This window comes from Orcinus orca, chromosome 2 (assembly GCF_937001465.1).
Source record: "Orcinus orca chromosome 2, mOrcOrc1.1, whole genome shotgun sequence".
Classification (NCBI taxonomy): domain Eukaryota; kingdom Metazoa; phylum Chordata; class Mammalia; order Artiodactyla; family Delphinidae; genus Orcinus; species Orcinus orca.
This window is the reverse complement of record NC_064560.1, coordinates 99014790-99038965: the sequence shown is the minus strand read 5'-3', so window position 1 is coordinate 99038965 and position 24176 is coordinate 99014790. Positions and strand designations below refer to the sequence as shown.

At 44.7% G+C, this 24176-nt stretch overlaps 1 protein-coding gene across 1 annotated transcript in view; it reads left to right on the top strand.

Moving 5' to 3' along the window:
• The first annotated feature begins 7625 nt into the window (after positions 1–7625).
• The window catches only part of GCNT3 (glucosaminyl (N-acetyl) transferase 3, mucin type), an 89763-nt gene continuing 73212 nt past the window's right edge, over positions 7626–24176 (top strand). The window contains exon 1 of the mRNA XM_033437040.2: positions 7626–7731. The gene's annotated coding sequence lies outside the window, so the exon portion shown is untranslated. The remainder of the gene's footprint in view (positions 7732–24176) is intronic.

The window sequence follows — 24176 nt, the reverse complement described above, 5'->3', positions numbered from 1 at the left end:
AACCAAAGTTACTAATTTTAATTGAACACCTCCTATGTGCCAGACACTTTAAAATTGCATATCTCATTTAATTTAGACAACAACACAATGAGTAAGAAATTACCTTTTAAATCTTACGAATAGGGAAACTAAATCTCAGAGGAGTTTGGTCAAGGTCATATAACCAGCGAAGCAAGGCTGAGCACCCCCATTCTTTGATACCAAGTCGAATGCATTTCCTACTACCACCTATTAGATCCCTCAGGCTTCTGGAAAGGAATTCCTATGTCAGAGCCTTCCTTTGCACAGATCCACTTAGGCCCGCATCTCACAGACCTGTAAAGCTGCAGAGGGGGAGAAAGGAACATGAGAAAGAGTTACCGTTATAGCATCAGTGTGTAAAACTCATTCGTTTCAGCCTGAAAAAAAAAATCCCTCTTCCGTTTTCTCACTCCGCCTCCTGCCTTTCTCAGGTGTTTTCATAACACGTCCTTTTAGTAGTTTTCTACTACCAGTTGTAGGTAGTTGTAGGTAGCTTGGCCTTGGGCCTTTGAATAAAGCCTTGTGGGTGTTCATTAGTCTCAGATTGAAAATACTTGGTGGTGGTAAGAAGTTCTTTCTTTACATGGTGATCCCCCTCCCCACTACAGCCCTGAATCCCTCTTAAAATATAAATGTATTCTAATGCCTAGAAAATAGACCAGTAGCTAATAGGTAGTTAATAAGTATGGTTGAATGAATGATTGTTACTGAACACGTATTGAAATGTAAGAGCAGATGGTGTTGTTTCTGTTTGAAGCATCATCAAGTAACACTAAATGTATGGAACACTCATTATCATAAACTTTACATTCAGGAGTCCTTCTGTGACTCGGCCACCTTCTAAATTATTCTAGAAATGTCAGTTTGGGTGACTGCCCACAACTCTTTAAATGAAATGGTTCTGCACACAATCTTTTGCCCAGATGGCTTATGCCCCTGGTCACAGCTGATTGGACCAAGGTAGACACCCTATCAAAGACAGCCAATCGGAGGTGAGCTGTTGACTTCTAATATGATTTGGCGCAAAAGGCTGAGTTGGGTCTATAGTTATTTAAACTTGCATGCAATCCCTTCTGCTTGCTAGGGGATGAGGTGGTGAAGGAAGGTTGACATAAATTAGCTAATATCTGGGTTATGTGGATATTCATCCTACAGCTGCTTAGTGTACATTCTATATCTTGGAAGGGACAGGGAGAGACACTTAGAGAGATGGAGTGAGATACAGAGGCCCCTCGTCTTCTAGGAAAGTGACAAGGCTCTGTGGTGTCAAGCAGGTGACTGTGCTTCAGGCTTCGGCCCAGAGGCTTCCACAGACAAAAGCGAGGCAGCTGATACACTGGGGAAGGAGCAAAAGGCAAGGAGTTGGAAGGTCTGTGTTTGTATCCTCACTACTGATTACAGGATGTGTGCTCTTGGATAAAAAATATACATTTGTAAAGAGCCCTGTGAATACATGTATGTCGATGAACAATACATTAATAACAACACCTCTAGATGTCTGGGTTTCATCATTTAGTGTAGGTAGGAATCCTTGAGGCGCTTATTCTAAATGTGTTTTTTTCAGGATCCATCCCATAGAAAATCTGCTTTAGTAGTTGTGGAGTCTTATCCCCCATCCCTCAGGTGTGTCTGACTCAGTCCACAGGCCACAACTTGAAAAGCCCTGCTCTGGATGAAGGAACTAAAAGCAGGAGACAAGGCTATCTCAGTCAGTGAGCCTCCTTCTGGCTGCTCAGTCGACCATGGCCGCACTGCCTGGGTGCTGGAGCGTCTGTGTATTTCAGAGCCCCGTCACTTAAGGCACAAACGCCAGATTGAGATCGGGAAGGGTCTTCTCGCCTTCCTGAGCATTGCGTCTAGGTGGGAGAGAACGAACCTAGGAAGGAATAAGCCAACCAAACAGGAGAGGAGTTGGGTATTTCTCCAGAAACCAGACATGGTTTTCTCTCCATGGATGTGGTGTGCAGACTTTATAGTTTGGGGGCTTAGCTGGCAAATGTGGGGGAAAAGGGGCCCAGGTGTCCGAAGGAGTATCTGCTGAAAGTGCAGAGGGGCAGAGAAGCAGCCCCAGGGCAGAGGGCTATGAGAGAGCCCTACAGGCTGAGCAGAGAGCTGGTTAGGGTTAGAGCTATGGAGAGAATTCAGTCTCACTCAGAGATGGCTAAAGGAGGTTCAGTGCCAACCTAAGAAATTCCCTGTGTCATTCTACAGGGTCCTGCCATCTGTCCCAAGATGGCCAATAATTTTTTTTTTTTTGAGAACAGGCTATCCCATGACATTTGCAATTGACCAGGCACTGAAAGAATTGCAGTATAGGAGTAGGGTCCAAATATGTGATCAGTTGAGATGATGGGCTGAATTTAACAGAATAATATGCAATAGAAAAGAAGCACATAAAAAGATGGTTAACATCATTAGTCATCAAAATGTTTATAAAATCCACAATGAAATACTTCAATCCTACTAATATGGCTAGAATAAAAATGACAAACAATAACAAGTGTTGGTGAGGATGTGAAGAAATTTGGAACTCTTTTACACTGCTGGTGGGAACGTAAAATGGTGCAGCTGCTGTGGAAAACAGTCTGGCAGTTCCTCAAACGGTTAAATATAGAGTTATCTCGTGACCCAGCAGTTCTACTTCTAGGTATAGATCCAAAAATATTGAAAACGCATGTTCACACAAAAATGTGTACAAGAATATTTATAGCAGGATTATTCATAATAGCCAAAAGGTAGAAACAGCCCGAATGTCCATCCATTGATGAATGGATATCCATACAATGGAATATTGTTTGGCCATAAAAAAGAGTGGAATTTTGACACACAAAAGGACAAATAATATGATTCCACTTATATGAAATGGCCAGAGTAGGCAAATTTGTAGAGCTAGCAAGTAGATTGGTGGTTGTCAGGGGCTTGGGTGTGGGGAGAAGGAATGAGGTGTGATGGCCAATGGGAATGGGGTTTCTTTTTGGGGTGGTGAAATGTTCTGGAATTTGATGCTGGTGATACTCGGTAAATATATTTGAAAACTTAACTGAATTGTACACTTTAAAAGAGTGGAGTAAGCTGGGACAAAGTGAGAGAGTGGTAGTATATATATGGACATATACACATATTTTACCAAATGTAAAATAGATAGCTAGTGGGAAGCAGCCGCATAGCACAAGGAGATCAGCTCGGTGCTTTGTGACCACCTAGAGGGGTGGGATAAGGAGGGCGGGAGGGAGGGAGACACAAGAGGGAAGAGATATGGGGATATATGTATATGTATAACTGATTCACTTTGTTATAAAGCAGAAACTAACACACCACTGTAAAGCAATTATACTCCAATAAAAATGTTAAAATAAAATAAAAGAGTGGTAGAGTAGATCTCAATAAAGCTGTCATTAAAAAAACACTCAAAGAAGAAATAAAAACTTCCGTCTGAAAAAGTAATAAGAATAAACGCTTGGTCCTGCCTTTGGGTCCAAGAATTAAAGGGGCTGAAGTGGACGTCTCCTTTTGTCTGGCCAGCCTCTACCTTCTTTAGGTGACAGTCTCTGATTTCTCTGGAGAATTAGCTTCCTTCTGATGGTCCTGTTGGGAGCATAAGTTACAGGGCCCCTGACCTGCCACTCAGGGAGCAAGTAACCCTGGCTGAACCAGATGAGACTCTGGCTTGTAAGTCTGAACCCTGAGCCGAGTGGCTCGTGGAAGCTATTGGGACTGAATCCTTCCCAGGACACCACCTGAAAGTTTCCCGCTGAGATCCCTGGGGCTGGTTCCATTCCTGTGCTTAGTTTTGGGCACGTCTCCTGAGACACTTCTTTTCTGCCTAGCTTAGCCAGAATTGGTTAAACTGGAGTTGCTTGTGAAGGGAAACCTCAGCAGATACGTTGAATCAATGTGGCATAGCAGCTGCACATGCAAAGGATCAGGAGTTTTAGCTTCAATGTTAATAACTGCAATTAACCATGATTGGTCACTTGGTGGAGCTGGCACCGTGCTAGGAACTGTGCCTGCTTTTCATTTACTTCAACCCTCTCAACGACTTCACTTGGTAGGTACTGTCTTGGCTCCATTTTACCCACGGGGGAACGAGGCACAGAGAAATTAGGTACAGTTTCTGAGATCACGCAGCTGATTAACGTTGGACTCTGGATTCGAATCCAGCTCTACCTGACTCCAGAATAGTGCTCGTAACCGCTGCTCTGTACTGCCTCAAAAGGCATCGGCATTGTTGTTACCGGAAGTGGGGTCCGGCTGCTCGCCGCTCAGAAGCCAATACCCGAGAGGCAAGGTTGCTGGAAAGAAAAGTTTGCTTTATTTCAGAGGCCAGCAAATGGGGGGGAAGGCAGACTCATGTCCAAAGGCCAACTGCCCCCTGACAATCATTGGGCAAGGGCTTTTAAAGGGGAGTCTCAGGGGTGTATAGGTGGAGGGAGGGGGTCCATGCAGAAACAGCACAGTCAGCTCTGACAGCCATCTTGAAATTAGTCATGCAGTGGTCTGATCAGCGTCATCTTGATTGTTTTAAGTACAGCTACTCTTTAGTTCCAGGGTCAGTTTGTTCCCACTTCCTTGAAGCCAGTTCTTGGAATTGTGGCAGCTTAAGTCATGGCTACAGTTTGGCTATCATGTAGTTAACTTCTTCCACCTGGTGTGGGTTTCAGTATCTACAAAACAGCTCAAAGTATATGGCTCAGAATATTATCTATAGTGCTTGAAGCAGAACTAAAGGCGCTTGACTTTTCTTAATGATTAAACTATTATTATTTGGTCTTGTTTGGCTGTTTTCCTTTGCTTCTGCATTTTCTCACTTCTCTGATTAAATTTATTTATTTATTTATTTTTTGCGGTTCGCGGGCCTCTCACTGTTGTGGCCTCTCCCGTTGCGAAGCACAGGCTCCGGACGCGCAGGCTCAGCGGCCATGGCTCACGGGCCCAGCCGCTCCGCGGCATGTGGGATCCTCCCGGACCGGGGCACGAACCCGCGTCCCCTGCGTCGGCAGGCGGACTCTCAACCACTGCGCCACCAGGGAAGCCCTTAAATTTATTTTTTCACTAAAGTTTTTGTATAGACAAAAGACAGGCAGGGGACACGGCGGTGGGGAGGACCATAGGGGTCCTGCTCTGTTTCACTGTGGAGGGTTGCCCTGAGCAAATGGAACCTCCGGCTGTGACCTGAGAAGTTCAAGGTGGCAGAGTACATCCTGCCTTTCCCTGTCAGTGGTCTCAAAGGTAGGGCCTGTGCTTTAAGACACTTGATGGCAGAGTTATCAACCCTCACTGCACATTACAACCACCCAGGAAGGTTTAAAACCGCTGATGCCTGGATCCCACCCTCTTGATGTAATTGGTCTGCGGGGCTGCTGGGCTATGGGATTGTTTTCCAGTTTCTCAGATGATTCTAATATGCAGCCATGGTTGCCAGCTTCTATTTTTTGAAAACTTGAAAGGCATACTATACACCTGTGGATCTTGTTAAAATGCAGATTCTGATTCTGGATGGGACCCAGGAGTCATATCTCTAACAAGCGCCAGGTGATTCCCAGTAGAAATGCCATCCCAGGTGGAAGTCTTCATACTCAAAGTGGTGACCAGCAACAACAGCACCACCTGGAGCTTTTTAGTAATTTAGACTCCTGGGCCCCGCCCAGACCTATGGAACCCAAGCAGGAATGCCAGGGAGAGCCCAGGTGATTTTCATGCACATTAAGGTGTGAGAAGCACGCTGGGCCCGGGGTATATTTAAAGAAGAGCGAGGAGGCTAATGATGAGATTCAGAACTGAGGCGTCTGGGCAGGCGTGAACGGAATTGAGGATGTGTAGCCAGGAGGAGAGAAGAAAGAAGAGAAGGAGGCAGGTAGGTGTTTTGACCCTCGTAGAGGCTGTTTCAGGATGGAGGAGGGGACTGAGGGATGTGTCATCCAGAGGAAGACCTAGGAGGTCAGGGGGACTCATTCTGTCCAGCGGGGTTGGTTGGTTCGTTGGTTGGCTGCCCCTGGGGCTCTGGGGGTGATGCTTCTTGTCAAGGAGGTCACACTCGATTAATGATGGCGGAAGGAATTCAAGTGTTGTAAAGATTTGATGATTTCTAAGCTGTCTTGCTACTCTGAAATTGTGTCTGTGGAGTTGAAGAGGTTGGATTTGTCGGGTCACCTGGGGACCTAGTACCTGTGGAGCTGAGGTGAGATGTGTCAGAACTTGAGTTTGGGGTCCAGGTGAATGCAGTATTTCGGGGTGACACTGATAAAAACCAACCTACTGTGAGGAGATGCCTACAAAACGGTGTCAGGGAGGAAGACATTTTCCTTTACCCCCAGGGTGCTTCAGGCTGGTCTAAGAATTAAATTGACATCGGAGAGATTAACAGGAGAAAATCAAACAAAAGCTTAGTAATGTGTGTATGTGGGAGAGACTCAGGAAAATTGAGTAGCTCGCCAAAATGGCTGAAACCCTCACCTTAAATACCATCTTCAGCTGAAGACACAAGAGGATGTTAAAGCTGGGGAGACTCAGTTATGGGCGGTGACCAGGAAAAGCACAGTAAACCAGGGTAAGGTTACTGTGTGGATTGAAGTCAGTGCCTCTCCACTGATAAATTTCTAGAGATTAGGTCATCCTTTTCTTCCTGGTACAGAGAGGGAGTCGCCTGTAAAAATGGGGGTTTCCCTTACGACTCTGTTTCTTGCAAAGGGGCAACTCGTATTTGGTTTTCAGAGCCCTTCCCACATTTGCTGTTTTTCAGAAAATGACCAGCTTAAAACAATATGCCAAAGAGACATACTTTAGGGTGGCAAATTCTGCTCCCCTACAGGGGAGACGTATTTTATACAAGAGCATGTGGGAGGAGACTCTGGACACCTCCAAATCCAGCAGGGGTGACCCCAAAGTCCTGAGGCCCCGTCTTGCTGTGCTCTGGTCTCTGAGGTCATGACGTGTGACCAGAAGACATGGGCTGGGAGGTGGGACCAGGGGTTGGGTTCACGTTGGAGGGGTGTTTATCTTGCACCAGCCAGAGAAGAGGATCTCAGATTGGGGTGGCCTGGCGCTTTAGGTAGAAACAGCTCTAGAAGGGAGAGGGGGAACCATGACGTCCTCGGGTGGAAGGACCGGACTCCCGTGGTTTCAGGCAGTGTGGGTTCACGGTGCCTGTGAATTGAGGACGAGGAGCCGAGCGGGGGCCACGCAGGGAGACCTGGGAAGGAGAGGTCTGGGCCCCCGGGCGGCTTCACAGGTGTTGGCAACTTGGCTTTCTGGATCTTATTTCTCGGGCTCTGTCTTTCCAATGGTTCAGTTCCCCTCTCTGCCCCAGTGTGTGCCTCGTGTCTGCCGGTGGGATCCGCAGCCTCTCTGTGGCTTCCACAACCTCGGGAGGCAGCTGGGAGAGAGGCCAAGAGCCCCAAAGGACAGAGGCTACAGAGGGTGGGGATCCTGTGTCCAGGCGCTTGTGGCCTGAGCCCTCGCTCTTCGCTCACCTGGACGAGACTTGAGGGCACTTTGCTTGCGTGTGAAACACCCAGGAAGACTCTCCTCTCCCACAGAGGAACTTCCTTTATCTTTCTCGAAACCCGGAGCCCTCTTAGGCAAGCTTGCATTTTGTCTGTATTTGGTAGAGAGTGAGATTCAGAGAAACACTTACGCTAAGTGTGCAGGCCCTGGGGCGTTCTGTGTGTGGCGCTTTCCTGCCCTTCCTCAGGGCTTTCTCCTTGGTTGCAGGTATGCTGGGCAAGGGCAGTGCGTGGGGCGCCAGGTTGGGGGACATCCTATGTGGTGATGGGGGTGGTGAAGGCCAGGGTCGCAGCAGGAACGTGCCGAGGACCTGCTTGGTCTTCCTTAGGAGCAAACCCATCAAGCCTCTGGTGGGTTTCTCGGGCCTTCCTCTCAGACGGGGGAGCTTCAGACTTCTGTAGCCAGCACTTGGGAAAGGCAGGTCAGACAGAAAAGCAGTCAGGTGCTGGGGGCCCTGCCTGGGACCCCGCCTTGGTCATCCTGGATCAGGGGGAGGCAAAGGGAACCTACAAACGGGGTGAGTCCCCATTCTGATCTGTGCCGTTCCTCCCGGTTAGAATCTCGTGGAATCCTCCTAAAACTCTCCATCTGGAGATGACACACTGCCTCTCAGAGACGTGCCTTGCCCGAGGTTCCCCACTACGAGGTGCAGCCCTGGGACGCCTGGGGTGCTTGTGCATTGCACACAGGTGCTCACAGAGGCTTGGGCCACCTCAGGCGGGGGAGGGGCTCTCCCTGCTCAGGTGTCTTAACTGCTAGGACACGTGGAAACCCTTTCAGACCAGAAGAAAGGGCTATTGTTCTCCAGGCCCTTATCCTACCTTCAGGAGCTCTCGCTTTTAATCACATTTGAACTGATTATTATGATTCCAGGAAGCCAGAGTTAGATTTCATTTACCTTCCTGTTTGGGCCCACCAGGAAGTAACCTTTGCTCAGAGCTGAGTGTTCCCTGGGCACCCTGTCTTAGGAGGAAGTTGATGAAAGTTTTGTTGCATCTGCTGCTTGAATAGTTTCCACCCCACAGTTGGAGCCCCACTCCAGGGGGGTATTAGTCACCCTGTCTTGAGCTGAATCAGATTTTCTGTGGGCTTTGTCAGCTCACCTCTGTGAGGGGAGGAGTGGCTGTCTCCTTAGGTACCCATATTGGTCGGGCTCTGAAGTTCATGCTCTCAGCCCTGCTGACTATTAAATCCCGTGGTTTGTCCTGAGCTAGCAACATGTCGGCTCTTTGCCAGAGATACCACCATAAAGTCTGCAAGAAACTGTACTTACGAGAAACTTCTTGAATAGACAGTTATTCAATTTTTCGAATTCAGGGGATGATTGCAATGGTCTGATCTTCTACTGCGTCCAGCATACAAAGCAGTCCTTCTCATACTTAAGTTAGGTAATGTCATTTTTCCACTCAGAACCCTCCAGTGGCTTTTTCTGAAGTACCTACTGTGATCTACCAAGCCCTGTGTTACTCGTCTTGCCTGCCTACCAACCATTTCTTCCCTCCCTTGAGGGCTTCTTGACTCACCCTGACTTTTTGCTCTGGTCACATTACCTTGTGTGCTGTTCATCCTACTATTTCCTCCCTACCTCAGGGCCTTTGCACTTGCTGTTCCCCTAGGTATCCACGTAGCTTTCTCACTTCTTGCAGGTCATTACTCAAATGTGACCTTCTCACTGAGACCTTTCCTGGCTACTCCCTAGACTCTTCCTCCCTCCAGCACTCCCTTTGATATACCCATCTGATATACCGTATACTTTTACTTTATTGTGTATTGCCCATTCCTTTACTCTAGGATTTAAGCTTTCTGAGGCAGGATGTTATTTGTGCTTGCTTGCTTGCAGAGAACAGTATCAGGCAGTAAGGTGCTCAAATACCTGAGTGAGTAGATGAATGACCATCTCCAACACAATGCCTTTAGAGGCCAGTTATGTAACAAAAGTATGAAACGACTGGAATAAAAACAAAGGTGGGTGGAGAGTTGAGACATGCACATCCCTGCTAACAGCATTAACTTAAACAACAGCAGTAACAATCACAAAACAGTTCCAGCGGGCTTCCCTGGTGGCGCAGTGGTTGAGAGTCCGCCTGCCGACGCAGGGGACACAGGTTCGTGCCCTGGTCTGGGAAGATCCCACATGCCACGGAGCGGCTGGGCCCGTGAGCCATGGCCGCTGAGCCTGCGCTTCCGGAGCCTGTGCTCTGCAATGGGAGAGGCCACAACAGTGAGAGGCCTGCGGACCGCAAAAAAAAAAAAAACCCACAAAAAACAAAAAAACAGTCCCAGTTACACCAAGCCCATGTGTGTGCTGCTAGTTTGTGACTGAGTATGTCAGATGGGCTGGACTTCCCTAGAATTGCTGTCAGTGAATAGCCCTGAGGAGAGGTGCCCATGGTTTTCCTTGAGGGATCTTCTAAGAAGTAGTTTTGTGAAACTGTCATTTTGAACATTCTAAAGATAATGATGCATTGTTCATTACATTGTATCTGTAGAAGGAACTTTTTTTCTCCTATTGGTATCAGGTCAGGTATGTGTTTCTCAAACCATTTTATTTTTGAATCGGATAGACCCTAGGACTCATGTTACTGATAGTTGTTTTTCCAGGTAGAAAATTTAGAATTGAAACTGTAACCCTCTTAAAGGTGTGAGACGTCCTGGCATACATTTTGTATCAGCCACGTTCCTGATTCCATATTATGTCCTGTCCCTTTTGTGCCTTTGCCTCATCTTTCTTTCTTTTTCTTTTTTTTTTTTTTTGCGGTAAGCGGGCCTCACACTGTTATGGCCTCTCCCGCTGCGGAGCACAGGCTCCGGACGCGCAGGCTCAGCGGCCATGGCTCACAGGCCCAGCCGCTCCACGGCATGTGGGATCTTCCCGGACCAGGGCACGAACCCGTGTCCCCTGCGTCGGCAGGTGGACTCTCAACCACTGCGCCACCAGGGAAGCCCAGCCTCATCTTTCTTACTCAAACCTAATCCAATAAGAGAAGAAGTGAACTGAATACTTGCTCAGGCTTCTAGGAATAAACAACATCCAGAATAAATAGAACAGTTTCCCTTTGTTTTCTTACTAATACCCTCTAACTCAAAGGTGTCATGTGCTATGATAGTCACTGGAAAGTGGGAGAGAAATACGACTGAGGGAGGGAAGGACAGGAGATGGAAGAGGCTTCAGAAGGTTGGAAATAAGTGGTGAGAGGAGCAGAATGAAATGGCTCTTCTCCAAGAATTAGATCGTCCCTCTTACTATACAAGATCAGACCTCGTGAAACACAAAGAACATTCCCACAGTGGCCTGGCCAGCCATAGGTGCTTCGCACAGGTATATTGAAGGAAGTGCAGCTTCTTCTATTGGGAGGTTTGGGAATATCTAATGGTCTTGTCTCACATTCAGGTTCTGGACCCCTCTGGTTTCCTCATGACTCACAAGAGTGGGGGTCCCACCCGGCTGTGACTGACTATACCATCCCAAGAAGACTGTCACTCATTGACTTTTAGAGGTCCTCCCTTTGTTCATTTCTCAGAAACTTCATATTTGTGATCAGGACAAATAAAACTCCCATGCCTGAGCCTCTAGCTGGGTGAGCACAGCTGTGAAACTGACAGCAATCCTGACACTAGGGATACTACCCCCGTGACGTGGTCAGAGGAGAGGTCATGATTGCTTTCTATCTGACTTTATCCAGGAAATGCCCCAGTATCTCCCAACCTCTGATGCGCTAATGCGTTTACTGTGAGTGCAGAGTAAGTGTTTAACTGCCTGTTTTCTCATTAGTATCATTATTCTAATAATTGTGTTGATTCTGTTCATATGTTGCAAGAATGTTTCCTCATTTTCCTCCAGGAGGACTGTGCTCTGAATATTGCCTGATATCTGGAAGCCCTTTATGATGCTTAGCAACTGCATGACTCATGGCTGCCCATCAGCTGTTGTCAGTTTAAGAGAATGGTTCTATTATCTCCTCTAGCCAGTTTTCTTCCTGCTTTCATCACACACACACACACACCCTTCCAATTTTAAAAGACTCCCCAAAGGTGGGTGTCCCACCTATCTCCTCAAGTTCCTCTTTTCTTCTGGCAGGAAGCTCAACTCGTTATTTGATCTCCCCATGGCCAGAATTAAGTAAAACATGATTTATCAAGCACCTTCTACGTGTCACATACTGTTCTAGGGAGCGGGGAGGTAGCAGTGAACAAAACAAACTCTCCTTCCTTCCTGGAGCGAACTTCGCGGTGAGGGGAGAGAGGCAGTAAATGAAATAGGTAAAAGACGTGACGGTAAGCGTTAGGGAGGTAAATAAACCAGGAAAGGGGGTCAGGGCATGTGTGTGCCCACGTGGAGGGACGTAACTTGGAAGTGAGAGTTCAGCGAAGCTTGTCCTTGGAAGGTGGCATTTGAGTCATGACTTGCAGGAGTGAGCCGTCCTGGTAACCAGGGACAAGAGTACAGGTACTAGAATACAAGGAAGAATGGAGCCCCTGAGGAAGGGAGGTATTGGCAGGCCAGGAGCAGCGAAGAGACCCACGGCTGGAACTGTGGCCAGAGGTGTGGGAGGACTGGTCTGAAAACCTGAAGGGGTGCAGCCGATAACGAAGGGCGTAGTGAGGAATCTGGCTTTGGCTGATGTGAGAGCCATTAAAAGGTCGTGAGCAGAGCGTGACATAATCTGGCTTGAGTTTTAGCTGTTCCTTGTAACTGCTATGCGGAGAAGGGCAAGGGTCAAGGAAGCAGGGAGCCTGGTTAGATGGCGTCATGGCCTCAGGATGGTGACCCGGCGGGGGGGGGGGTGGATAAACCCTCAGCGGCTCACATAGCACCCTAAGATGGTGACTGATCTCCTGTCTAAAACCATCAAAAATAGTAAAGATGAAAGTTCTAAATCAGGTGATTCCTATTTAATCATAGACCAGTGTTCAATAAATGGATATTTGGTTCTATTAAGAAGGATAAAAGTGGTATTGGAGGGCTTCCCTGGTGGCGCAGTGGTTAAGAATCTGCCTGCCAATGCAGGGGACACGGGTTCGAGCCCTGGCCCGGGCAGATCCCACATGCCGCGGAGCAGCTAAGCCCGTGAGCCACAACTACTGAGCCTGCGCTTTAGAGCCCGTGAGCCACAGCTACTGAAACCCATGCACCGTGCTCCGCAATAAGAGAAGCCCATGCACTGCAATGAAGACCCAACGCAGCCAAAAATAAAAATAAATAAAATTAATTTATTAAAAAAAAAAGATAGTGGTGAGTTGTTTAAACTTTACAGAAAAGTTTTATACACACAGCTTCATTTAGTCTTTTTAACTAGCTCATGCGCCTTTTAAACTAGATACCATTGTCTATTTTAATTTAAATCATAAGAAAATTAGTACAAGATAAAATAAAATTCAGACAGAGCCCGATGGTTTGAAAATGAAAAATAAAGGCTTCCTTGCTCATGTCAGCCCTGTCTCCCTCAGACCATCTCAGCTTTTCAAGAGCCTAGAGAGGAATCATCTGGCACATAAAAGCAGGGAATTTATATCTCCCACCCAAACCAGATCAACCCAGCACAGTTTTCTGTGCCTTGAGTTTTTTCACTTAATAATCCATCTTCATGCCCTTTGCACATTCACACAGGGGATCTATCCCCGATCTTAATGTCTGCGTAGGTTAGGTTCAGACCTTGGAGTTCTATTTTAAATAACGTGACAGGAAAATCTTGAGAGATGAGCAGTTAGTCGTTTCGTAAAACAGGAAACTCTGGTTCAGGGAGAGAAGGTGACTGGCCCCTTGTTTTGCAATGAGTGACAGAACTAAGCCTCAGGTGTTGGGTCAGTTCCTTGTGATTCCCACCGTCACCGAGAGAGCGTCCTCAGGAGTGAGAGGAATAGAAAGCAAATTGGCCTGTTAGAAATGGTGTGGGAGGGGCTCTTGGACTGTTCGGGAGCCACACAGGACAATCTCCTGCAGCCCTCTCCTCCTCCTGCCCTCAGGTTCCTGTCAGTAAAGAATGGCTTTGATCCTTTGATGCAGCTGCGAAGGGCTTAATGGGGAAGCTCTTAAATCAGGGAAGCAATTAAGCTGTCAGGTGGGAGATCACCTAGTAGAGTAATTGCCACAGTCTCAGTGCTGAGCCGCTTGCCTGTTTGCATTTCTCTCTGTGTCATTTCCTCTGCTGGGTGGGACGTATGCCTGTCAAAGAAGTTCTCTCCTGTTTTTATACCTTTTATATTTTCTTAAATTTATTTTATATTGGAGTATCATTGATTCACAATGTTGTGTTAGTTTCAGGTGTATACCCGAAGTGATTCAGATATACATATACAAGTATTTAGTCTTCAAATTCTTCTCCCATTTAGCTTATTACAGAATATTGAGCAGAGCTACCTTTGCTATACAGTTGGTCCTTGTTGGTTATGTTTTAAATGTAGCAGTGCGTACATGTCAATCCCAAACTTCCAATCTATCCCTGCCCCCCTTCCCCACCCAGTAATTCTAAGTTTGTTCTAAGTCTGTGAGTCTGTTTCTCTTTTGTAAATAAGTTCATTTGTATCATTTTTAAAGATTCTGCATATAAGTGATATTACATGATATTTGTCTTTCTTTGTCTAACTTACTTTACTTAGTATGATAATCTCTAGGCCCATCCATGTTGCTGCAAATGGCATTTCATTCTTTTTAAAGGCTGAGTAATATTCCATTGTTTCCATGTCTTGGCTATTGTAAACAGTGCTGCAGTGAACATTGGGGTGTGTGTATCCTTTCAAACCATGGTTTTCTCGAGATATATGTGCAGGGGTGGGGTTGCTGGATCACATGATAGCTCTGTTTTTAGTCTTTTAAGGAACCTCAATACTGTTCTCCATAGTGGTTGTACCAATTTACATTCTCACCAATAGTGTAGGAGGGTTCCCTTCTCTTCACACCGTCTCCAGCATTTATTGTTTGTAGACTTTTTGCTGATGGCCATTCTGACTGGTGTGAGGTGACACCTCATTGTAGTTTTGACTTGCATTTCTCTAATAATTAGCGATGTTGAGCATGGTTCCATGTGCATCTTGGCCATCTGTATGCCTTCTTTGGAGAAATGTCTATTTAGGTCTTCTGCCCATTTTTTGATTAGGTTGTTTTTTTGATATTGAGCTACATGAGTTGTTTGTATATTTTGAAGGTTAATCTCTGTTGGTTGCATTGTTTGCAAATATTTTCTCTGATTCTGTGGGTTCTTTTTTTTTGTTTGGTTTGTGGTTTCCTTTGCTGTGCAAAAGTTTTTGAGTTTAACTGGGTCCCATTTGTTTATTTTGTTTTTATTTCCATTACTCTCAGAGACAAATTGAAAGATATTGCTGTGATTTATGTCAAATAGTGTTCTGCCTGTGTTTTCCTCTAAGAATTTTATAGTACCCAGTCTTGCATTTAGGTCTTTAATCCATTTTGAGTTTAATGGTATTAGAGAATGTTCTAATTCATTTTTTTTAATAAATTTATTTTAATTTTTGGCTGCATTGGGTAATTGTTGCTGCATGCGGGCTTTCTCTAGTTGCGATGAGCGGGCGCTACTCTTCGTTGTGGTGCACAGGCTTCTTATTGGGGTGGCTTGTTTTGTTGTGGAGCATGGGCTCTAGGCACGTGGGCTTCAATAGTTGTGGCCCCCAGGCTCTAGAGCACAGGCTCAGTAGTTGTGGCACACAGGCTTGGTTGCTTTGTGGCATGTGGTATCTTCCTGGACCAGGGCTCAAACCCATATCCCCTGCATTGGCAGGTGGTTTCTTAACCACTGCACCACCAGGGAAGTCCTCTAATTTCATTTTTTACATGTAGCTGTCCAGTTTTCCCAGCAGCATTTATTGAAGAGACTGTCTTTCCTCCATTGTATAGTGTTGCCTCCTTTGTCGTAGATTAAGTGACTGTAGGTGTGTGGGTTTATTTCTGGACTTTCTATCCTGTTTCATTGATCTATATTTCTGTTTTTGTGCCAGTACCATACTGTCTTGATGATTATAGTCTGAAGTCAGGGAGCCTGATTCCTCCAGCTGTTTTTTGTTGTTGTTTCTTTGTTTGTTTGTTTTTCCCTCAAAATTGCTTTGCCTATTTGGGGTCATTTGTGTCTCCATACGAATTTTAAGATTTTTACATTTTATATTTTCAAAATGGATGGATCCTTATTTCTTCTGATTATAAAGTTAGTGAATGTTCATTGTAAAACACACACATACTACATATGAACATAAAATAGGAAAAATTTCCATGTAATTCTCCCAGTGCAGCAAAACACCGTTAATAATTTAGGTCAGTTTCTAATGCAGGTGTTTGGTGTGTGCCTGCATACATGTGTGTAAGTGAGTGTGTATGCTTCCTTTTTATGCAGATGAATTGTTACTCATATTCCCCTACACTGGTTTTCATTGACAACCTGTCCTGGCTCTTTTCCCATGTATCTCATTTCTTCTATGCTCTAAACCATTTTTTAAAGATTCCAAATGACTCTATTAAAATGGTTTAATGACTTCATAAGCTTTTATAGTCAAGAAGTACCATAAAGTATTCTTAGTTTGGTGGCTTTCAATTTTTTACTCTTACAAATAGAATCCCAATACACATACACACACACATTTTAAATGCTCAGTTATTCAACTCATCAATAGGGAAAAAAACAGATCAGGCTTGTTGGCTAGAAGTGAGGTGAGCCAGGCTTCCTTTCTGGCTCCGCTATCTTGGAAGTATCCTTGATCTGCTGTGTAATGTTAGGCCAATCCCGTCCCTTCTCTGGATCCTTTTTTCTCCCCCAACTCCACAAAAAATTTCAAACTCAAAAGCAGAAAGTGTTTGTTGTGGAGCCCTTGCTACGTGTGTGGAGGCGTATCACTGAGTGCTCTGGGGAAACTGAGAAGAACAGAACATGGACCTAGTCCCCCACAGCATTACACCCTGGTGACACGGCACATGCATGTGGTGGGTCAGGTGAATCGGGATCCTTCCCACCATCCTCCTACATTAAAGAAAGGCAGGGTCTTGATAACAATGGGGAAGGGGTGGCGATTCAGGAATAGCATAAACCAAACCACGGAGGTGGGGAAGTGGCAGGAACATGTGGGGACAGTGGGGAGCACAGTGGGCTGAGAAGTTCAGGTGGTTTAGTGATGAACTAGAAGGGCAGTTTGGTGATGGTAGGGCTTGGATGTTAAGAAGAGGTATTTGGACTTGACTTGATCTAAAGCAATGAGCAGTCCTAGAAGATGAGGGGGGGTGGTGTTGGGAATTCATACAATTGCAAAGCCCATTTTGTGGCCAAGTAAAAGGAGTGTGTGTGTGTGTGTGTTGGCCCTGGGATCACACCTTAGAATGTAATTGCTAGATTGGCATGTAGCCCAACTCTTTGGTGTGAAAAGATAACAAAGACCCAGAGGGTGTGAGGGTCTTGCTCCAGGGTACACTGTTAGTGACAGGTGCAGGTGTGGACACAAACCTGGGCTGTGTGACTGAGTGATGCTCCAGCCTCACTGTCAACCTGATAAAGGCTTGTAACATAACGGCTTGGAAAAAAGCACTGCGCTTGGCATCTGGAGTTCAGGGTTCCAGTTCCACCTCTGCCCTGGCTGTCTAGACCCTCCTAGATGGGCAGTTTATATATAGTTAAATTGAATCATTGGATTAGGGCATAAAGCTTGTTCTTCTCCACCCACACAGTCTAAATCATAATTCTGTGTTTTGAAAAGCCCTTTTGTACACATTACCTTATTTAACTCTTTTTACATTATTTATTTATTTATTTATTTTTGGCCGCGTTGGGTCTTCGTTGCTGCGTACAGGCTTTCTCTAGTTGCGGTGAGCAAGGGCTACTCTTCATTGCGGTGTGCGGACTTCTTATTGTGGTGTCTTCTCCTGTTGTGGAGCATGGGCTCTAAGTGTGTAGACTTCAGTAGTTGTGGCCTGTGGGTTCTGGAGCGCAGGCTCAGTAGTTGTGGCGCATGGGCTTCGTTGCTCTGCAGCATGTGGGATCTTCCCGGACCAGGGCTCAAACCCATGTCCCCTGCACTGGCAGGCGGATTCTTAACCACTGCGCCACCAGGGAAGTCCTACATATCTTTTTGTAATGAGCTGCTTTGCCTGTTTTGTTAGGTTCATGTTGTACGTAGCTATAGTTTGTTCACTTTTACTGCTGGGTGCACTATTCCACTATGTAAATATGCTACAGTTTATATATTCTACTCTTGGTGAACATTTGGGTTGTTTCCTGTTTAGGGCTGTGATATTGTGGTATATAAGAAATACATTTTTGGTGTTTGTCCGTGGTTCCTGGCTCATTGTTCCCCAAATCCTTGAAATTTCCTGAGCGATAAGAGCAATGGGAACGATGTTTTGTTCTAATGATTGGTCTCTTGTCCTTAGTACCTTCCCCAAAGGCAGAATGGGTGTCTTGTTATTCAAAACAAGCCCCTTTCTACCACAACTGGTTTTATGTAAATGAGGTGACTTTTGGAAAGCACTGTAAGAATAGGGGCTGGTTGCCAGGCAACTAATCATATATTGAGAGGGTTGGAATCTTCAGTCTCCCTTCCACCTCCCCTGTCCCATGACCTCCAAGGAGGGGTGAGAGGCTGAAGGTTGAATCAGTCACTAAAGGCCAATGACTTACTCAACAGTGACAACATAGTGAAGCCTTCATAAAAGCACAAAGTGAGGGGGTTTGGAGCTTCCAGGTTAGGAAACCAGAGAGTTTCCACGTGCCACCGTGCAGGGTTTAAAATTTCATGAGGACAGAAACTCCTTTGTTCAGGACTTCACTCTATGTACCTCTTCATGTGGCTGTTGATTTGTATCCTTTAATATCCTTGGTAATAAACCAGTAATCTAGCGAGTAAACAGGTTTCCTGAGTTCAGTGAGCCCGTATATAAATTGAACCCAAGGAAGGGGTTGTGGGAACTTCTGATGTATAGCCAGTTGGTTAGAAGCTAACCTGGGTTTGTGAGTGTCAATTGCAGTAGCGGGCTGTCTTGTGGCACTCAGTCCTTAACCTGTGGAATCAGTTGCTCTCCCTGGGTAGACTGTGTCAGAATTGAGTTGAATGGTAGGACACCCAGCTGGGGTCCGGGAATTGCTTGCTGGTGTGAGGAAAACCCTCCCCAAGCATTGAAATTGAGTGTGCAGAACTTACAGGGGCTATTGAAGGTAAGGCTCCTGAGCATATTTTTGTATCTGTATCTGGTGAACAGGTACACACGTTTCTGATGGTTATATACTTAGGAGTAGAATTGCGGAGTCAGAGTGTGAATATCTTCAACTTCAGTAGATACTACCAAATCGTCTTCATAGTGGCTGTACCAGCTTATACTCCAACCAGCAGTGTGGGAAAGTTTGTTACTTCACATCCTCACTGACCCTTGGTATTGTGAGTCTTTAAAACTTAAAGCCAATCAGCAGGTCTGTAATGCTATTTAATGGTGGTTTTAATTGGTATTTTCCTATCACTCGTGAAGCTCAGCACGTTTTCCTGTTTATTGGCCATTTGGATGTCCTCGCTTGTAAATACCTGGTCTCTTACCATTTTCTTCCTCTTAGTTTCTTGTCTTTTCTCATGGTGCAGAGAAATGTTTTGTTACATTGCAAATGTTACCTTCACCTTTGTGGCTAAGTCTTCACACTCTCAAGCCCGCTTTTTTCACTTGGTAACGTATGCATATTGTTCCACACCTTGCCCTTTAAAAATATGGTTGACCCTTGAACATCACAGGGATTAGGGATTCCCCCCTCCCCAATCTAAAATCTACGAGCTGCTATCTGCCTCAGAAACGAAGGAATTGATAAATGATTCACTCAAGGGCAGGAAGCTGAAACAGTTTGGTTAGAATCGGGATTCAAACTCTAGTTCTTGTGATTCCACATGCTGCGATCTCTAATCAAACAAACTTGGCCCCACACTCAGTTGACTTGTGTGTTCATCTGTAAAAAGAAAATACAGGTATTATATTTATTGAAAAAAATTCACCTGTCAGTGGACCTGTGCAGTTCAAACTCATGTTGTCCAAGGGTCACTGTGTATCCTGAGGATCTTTCCATTCTCAGAACATAAAAAACTCCCCCCTGCTTTTTATAGCTATAGTGTGTTCTTACAGTAATTTACCATAGTTGATTTCAGTTAACTTTAATTAGACCCTATTGATGGACACAGAAGTGTTTCTACTACTTGGCAACAATTTATTGCAAAAAAATGCTTCAATAGGTCTTATCCTAATATATCTTTATGCATGCTGAAGTACTTCTGTAGGATAAGTTCCTAGAAGTAGCACTGCAGGTCAGAGTCATTGCATTTTTTATGTTGATAATTAGTGTCACATGGCTCTCTGTAGAGAGAACTCCTTAGCTTCTGCACAGTCTTATCTGTATGGTTCTGTCATATTTTAAGTTTTTCAAATCTAATAGGGAACAAATGGTGCCTTAATGTAGTTTAAAAAAAAAAAACTTTATTGTGCTATGACTGACATAAAATACGGTGCAAATATTTAAAGTGTACAATTGAAGTTTTGCCAACATTTGTGAAACCATCACAACAATCAAGTGAATGAATATGTCCATCATGCCCTAAACTTGTCTCCTGTCCCTTTTGTATACCTTCCCTTTCCCTCCCCACTCCTCCCCTCCCTAAGCAATCAAAGATCGGTTTTCTGTCGCTATAGATGGGCTGGCGTTTTCTAATTTGTCCATTTACCTGTTGGACATAGGAGTTGTTTGCAGTTTATTTCTTTATTATTACAAAAACTATTGGGTTGGCCAAAAAGTTTGTTCAGGGTTTTCCGAAACATCGTACGGAAAACCCCGAAGGAACTTTTTGGCCAACCCGATATCATAAGCACTTGTGTACAAGTCATTGTATGGACATGTATTTCCCTTTCTTCTGGGTAAATACATAGGAGTGAAATAGGTGGATTACATCATAGGTGTATAACTCTTTAAAGAAGCTGCCAATTGTTTTCTGAAGTACTTGTACTAAATATTTTTTCATTATCACCAGTTGTACTGTTTTTCATTCCTGTTGGGATTCCAGTTTTTCCACGTTCTTAACAACACTTGATAGGACGAATCTTTTTAATTTTGGCCACTTTAATAGGAGTGTAGTGGTATCTTGTGGTTTTAATCTACATTTTCCTAATGATTAAGCATCTTAATGTGCTTTTTTTGGTGAAGTGTCTGAATCTTTAGCCTATTTTTATTTTATTTTTTTTTTTTATTTTTTTTTTTGCGTTATGTGGGCCTCTCACTGTCGTGGCCTCTCTCGTTGCGGAGCACAGGCTCCGGACATGCTGGCTCAGCGGCCATGGCTTATGGGCCTAGCTGCTCTGTGGCATGTGGGATCTTCCTGGACCAGGGCACGAACCCGTGTCCCCTGCATCGGCGGGTGGACTCTCAACCACTGTGCCACCAGGGAAGCCCTAGCCTATTTTTAAATTAGGTGGTTTTCTTATTGCTGAGCTGAGAATTATTTTTTTCTAATATTTTCCGAATACAAGTCCTTTCAAAATATCTTCGTAAATATTTCTCTCCAGTCTATTCTTGCCTTTTCATTCTCTTAACAGTGTCTTGCAGGGAGCAGGAGTATTTAATTTTGAAGTCCAGTTTATCATTTTTCTTTTATATATTGTGCTTTCAGTGTCCTACTGAAGAAATTTTTGCCTAACCCAAGGTCACAAAGATTTCCTATGATTTCCTCTAGATAGGATAGTTCTAGACTTTATATGATTTTGAGTTAGAGGTATGTGTCCAAACTTCTCCCCCTCCTCCCCCTCCTCCCCCTCCTCCCCCTCCTCCCCCTCCTCCCCCTCCTCCCCCTCCTCCCCCTCCTCCCCCTCCTCCCCCTCCTCCCCCTCCTCCCCTCCTCCCCTCCTCCCCTCGTCCCCCCCTCCCCCCCCCTCCCCCCTCCTCCCCCCTCCTCCCCCCCCTTTTTTTTTTGGTATATGGATATTCAATTGTTGGAAAGACTATCCTTCCCCAATGCACTGACTTTGCGTATGTTGTTGTTGTCTTAAAGCAGTTCATATGTACATTGGTTTTTCTATTCTGTTCCATTGATCTATTTTTCTATCTTTATACTAATATTAAGCTGTTTTCAATACTGTAGCTTCATGATAAGTCTTGAAATCAGAGTGTTAAGCTCTTCAATTTTGTTCTTTTTCAAAGTTGTTTTGGCTAATTTGAGTCCTTTGCATGAATTTTAGAATCAACTTGATACTTTCTACCAAAAACGGCTGAGATTTAGATTGGGATTGATTGCAGTAAATCTATATATCAATTTGGAAAGCTAGTGTTAATTGTGCTTTTACCTTATTGCTGATAATCTTAGGACCTTTAAGATACTTTGAGTCCATTTACATCCCATCTGACTTATATGCTATTTTTTAAAATAAATTTATTTATTTATTTATGACTGCATTGGGTCTTCATTGCTGCGTGCGGGCTTTCTCTAGTTGCGGCGAGTGGGGGCTACTCTTTGTTGCGGTGCACGGGCCTCTCACCGTGGTGGCTTCTCTTGTTGCGGAGCATGCGCTCTAGGTGCACAGGCTTCAGTAGTTGTGGCTCGTGAGCTCTAGAGCACAGGCTCAGTAGGTGTGGTGCACAGGCTTAGTTGCTCTGCGGCATGTGGGATCTTCCTGGGCCAGGGCTCGAACCCGTGTCCCCTGCATTGGCAGACGGGTTCTTAACCACTGCACCACCAGGGAAGCCCTTATATACTATTTTTGTCAAATATTTAAGTTCTAATTCATTTAAGACCCCACAAGACATAGCTGTTACCATTTTATATTCATTTATATATAGATTATATTCATTTAGATTTTATATTCATTTTGTTTATTGTTTTTGTTTTTCCTTGCTCCAGTCTTCATTTCTTTGCTTCTACCTGGGGCTGAATTCTCCAGCCTCAAGATGATTCTTTAATGTTTCCTTTAGAGCAGTGAGCCAGTAACATTCTTAGTGTTGGTCTAAAAACTTTTTTCCTTTCATTCTTTTTTTTTAAAAAATAAATTTATTTATTTTTTGCTGCTTGGTTCTTTATTGCTGTGCATGGCTTTCTCTATTTGCAGCGAGTGGGGGTTATTCTTCAGTGCGGTGTGTGGGCTTCTCATTGCGGCGGCTTCTCTTGTTGTGGAGCATGGGCTCTAGGCACGTGGGCTCAGTAGTTGTGGCTCGCGGGCTCTAGAACTCAGGCTCAGTAGTTGTGGCGCATGGGCTTAGTTGCTCTGTGGCATGTGGGAGCTTCCCGGGCCAGGGCTCGAACTCGTGTCCCCTGCATTGGCAGGCAGATTCTTAACCACTGCATCACCAGGGAAGCCCTTCCTTTCATTCTTGAAGTATAATTTTACTGGTTATCGAATTTTAGGTTGGCAGATATTTTCTTTCAGAACCTTGGTGATATCTTTCCATTATTTCCTGGTTTCTATCAGTTAGGTTCTATTGTGTTAGCTCTTAGTCTAATGGTTTGGAAAACAATAAGCTTTTTGTCTGTGGCTGCTTCTAGATATTAGGATTTTCTCTTTGCCTTTGGTTCTCAGCAGTATTCCTACCACACGTCTAGGAAAGGGTTTTTAAATTTTACTCTTCTAGTGGTTAATAAGGCTTCTTACGTCTGTGGATTAATGTCTTCTATCAGTTTTGGAGGACTCTCAGGTAATACCTTGTTGAAGATCATTTCTATCCCTCTCCTTCTGCAACTACAATTAAACCTGAGAACTTTACACTGTATTCTTTATCTCTCTTACCTCTCACCTGCATTTTCTATCCTTTGACTCTGTGCTTCAATTTAGATACTTCCTTCAGAATGTGGGTGGTGGTCTGGAACCTGCATATACCAGCTTACAAGAACCTATTGTTAAATTTTGTATGAAGGAAATTTGTGAACTGGTTGGTAAACTATTGATAACTTGAAATGGGACATGATAGGTGTACTGATACCATGGAAATTGGCAAAAACTGTAAATTAGGTATTCCGTTATTAAGTTCTACTTGATTTCATAGCATTGTTAGTACACAAATCTGTTTATCAAAAAGGTCAGGAAATCAGATGTGGCCTGGTTTACTGAAAATTCTATTTATTTTTATTTTTTTATTTTTTTTTAGAAGATGTTGGGGATAGGAGTTTATTTATTTATTTTTGCTGTGTTGGGTCATCATTTCTGTGCGAGGGCTTTCTCTAGTTGTGGCAAGCGGGGGCCAGTCTTCATCGCGGTGTGCGGGCCTCTCACTATCGCGGCCTCTCTTGTTGCAGAGCACAGGCTCCAGACGCGCAGGCTCAGTAGTTGTGGCTCATGGGCCTAGTTGCTCCATGGCATGTGGGATCCTCCCAGACCAGGGCTCGAACCTGTGTCCCCTGCATCAGCAGGCAGACTCTCAACCACTGCGCCACCAGGGAAGCCCTGAAAATTCTATGTAATGGAGACTTTCTATGTTTACTACACATGGGTAATCTGTTTTTAAACAGTGAACCCAGAACTACAGAATGACATTATACTAAAATTAATGGCACATAATTTATTTTGCTTTGAGCTTGATTATGCCTCATAATGCTGATTAACATCAGCTATTGTACAACCTATAGCTGAAAATGGTGTGGGAGATTGGGCTGAATGAGTTCTGACCTAATGAGATGCCTGAATTAAAAAAAACAACTATAGAAAAGTCCCTATTTCACCT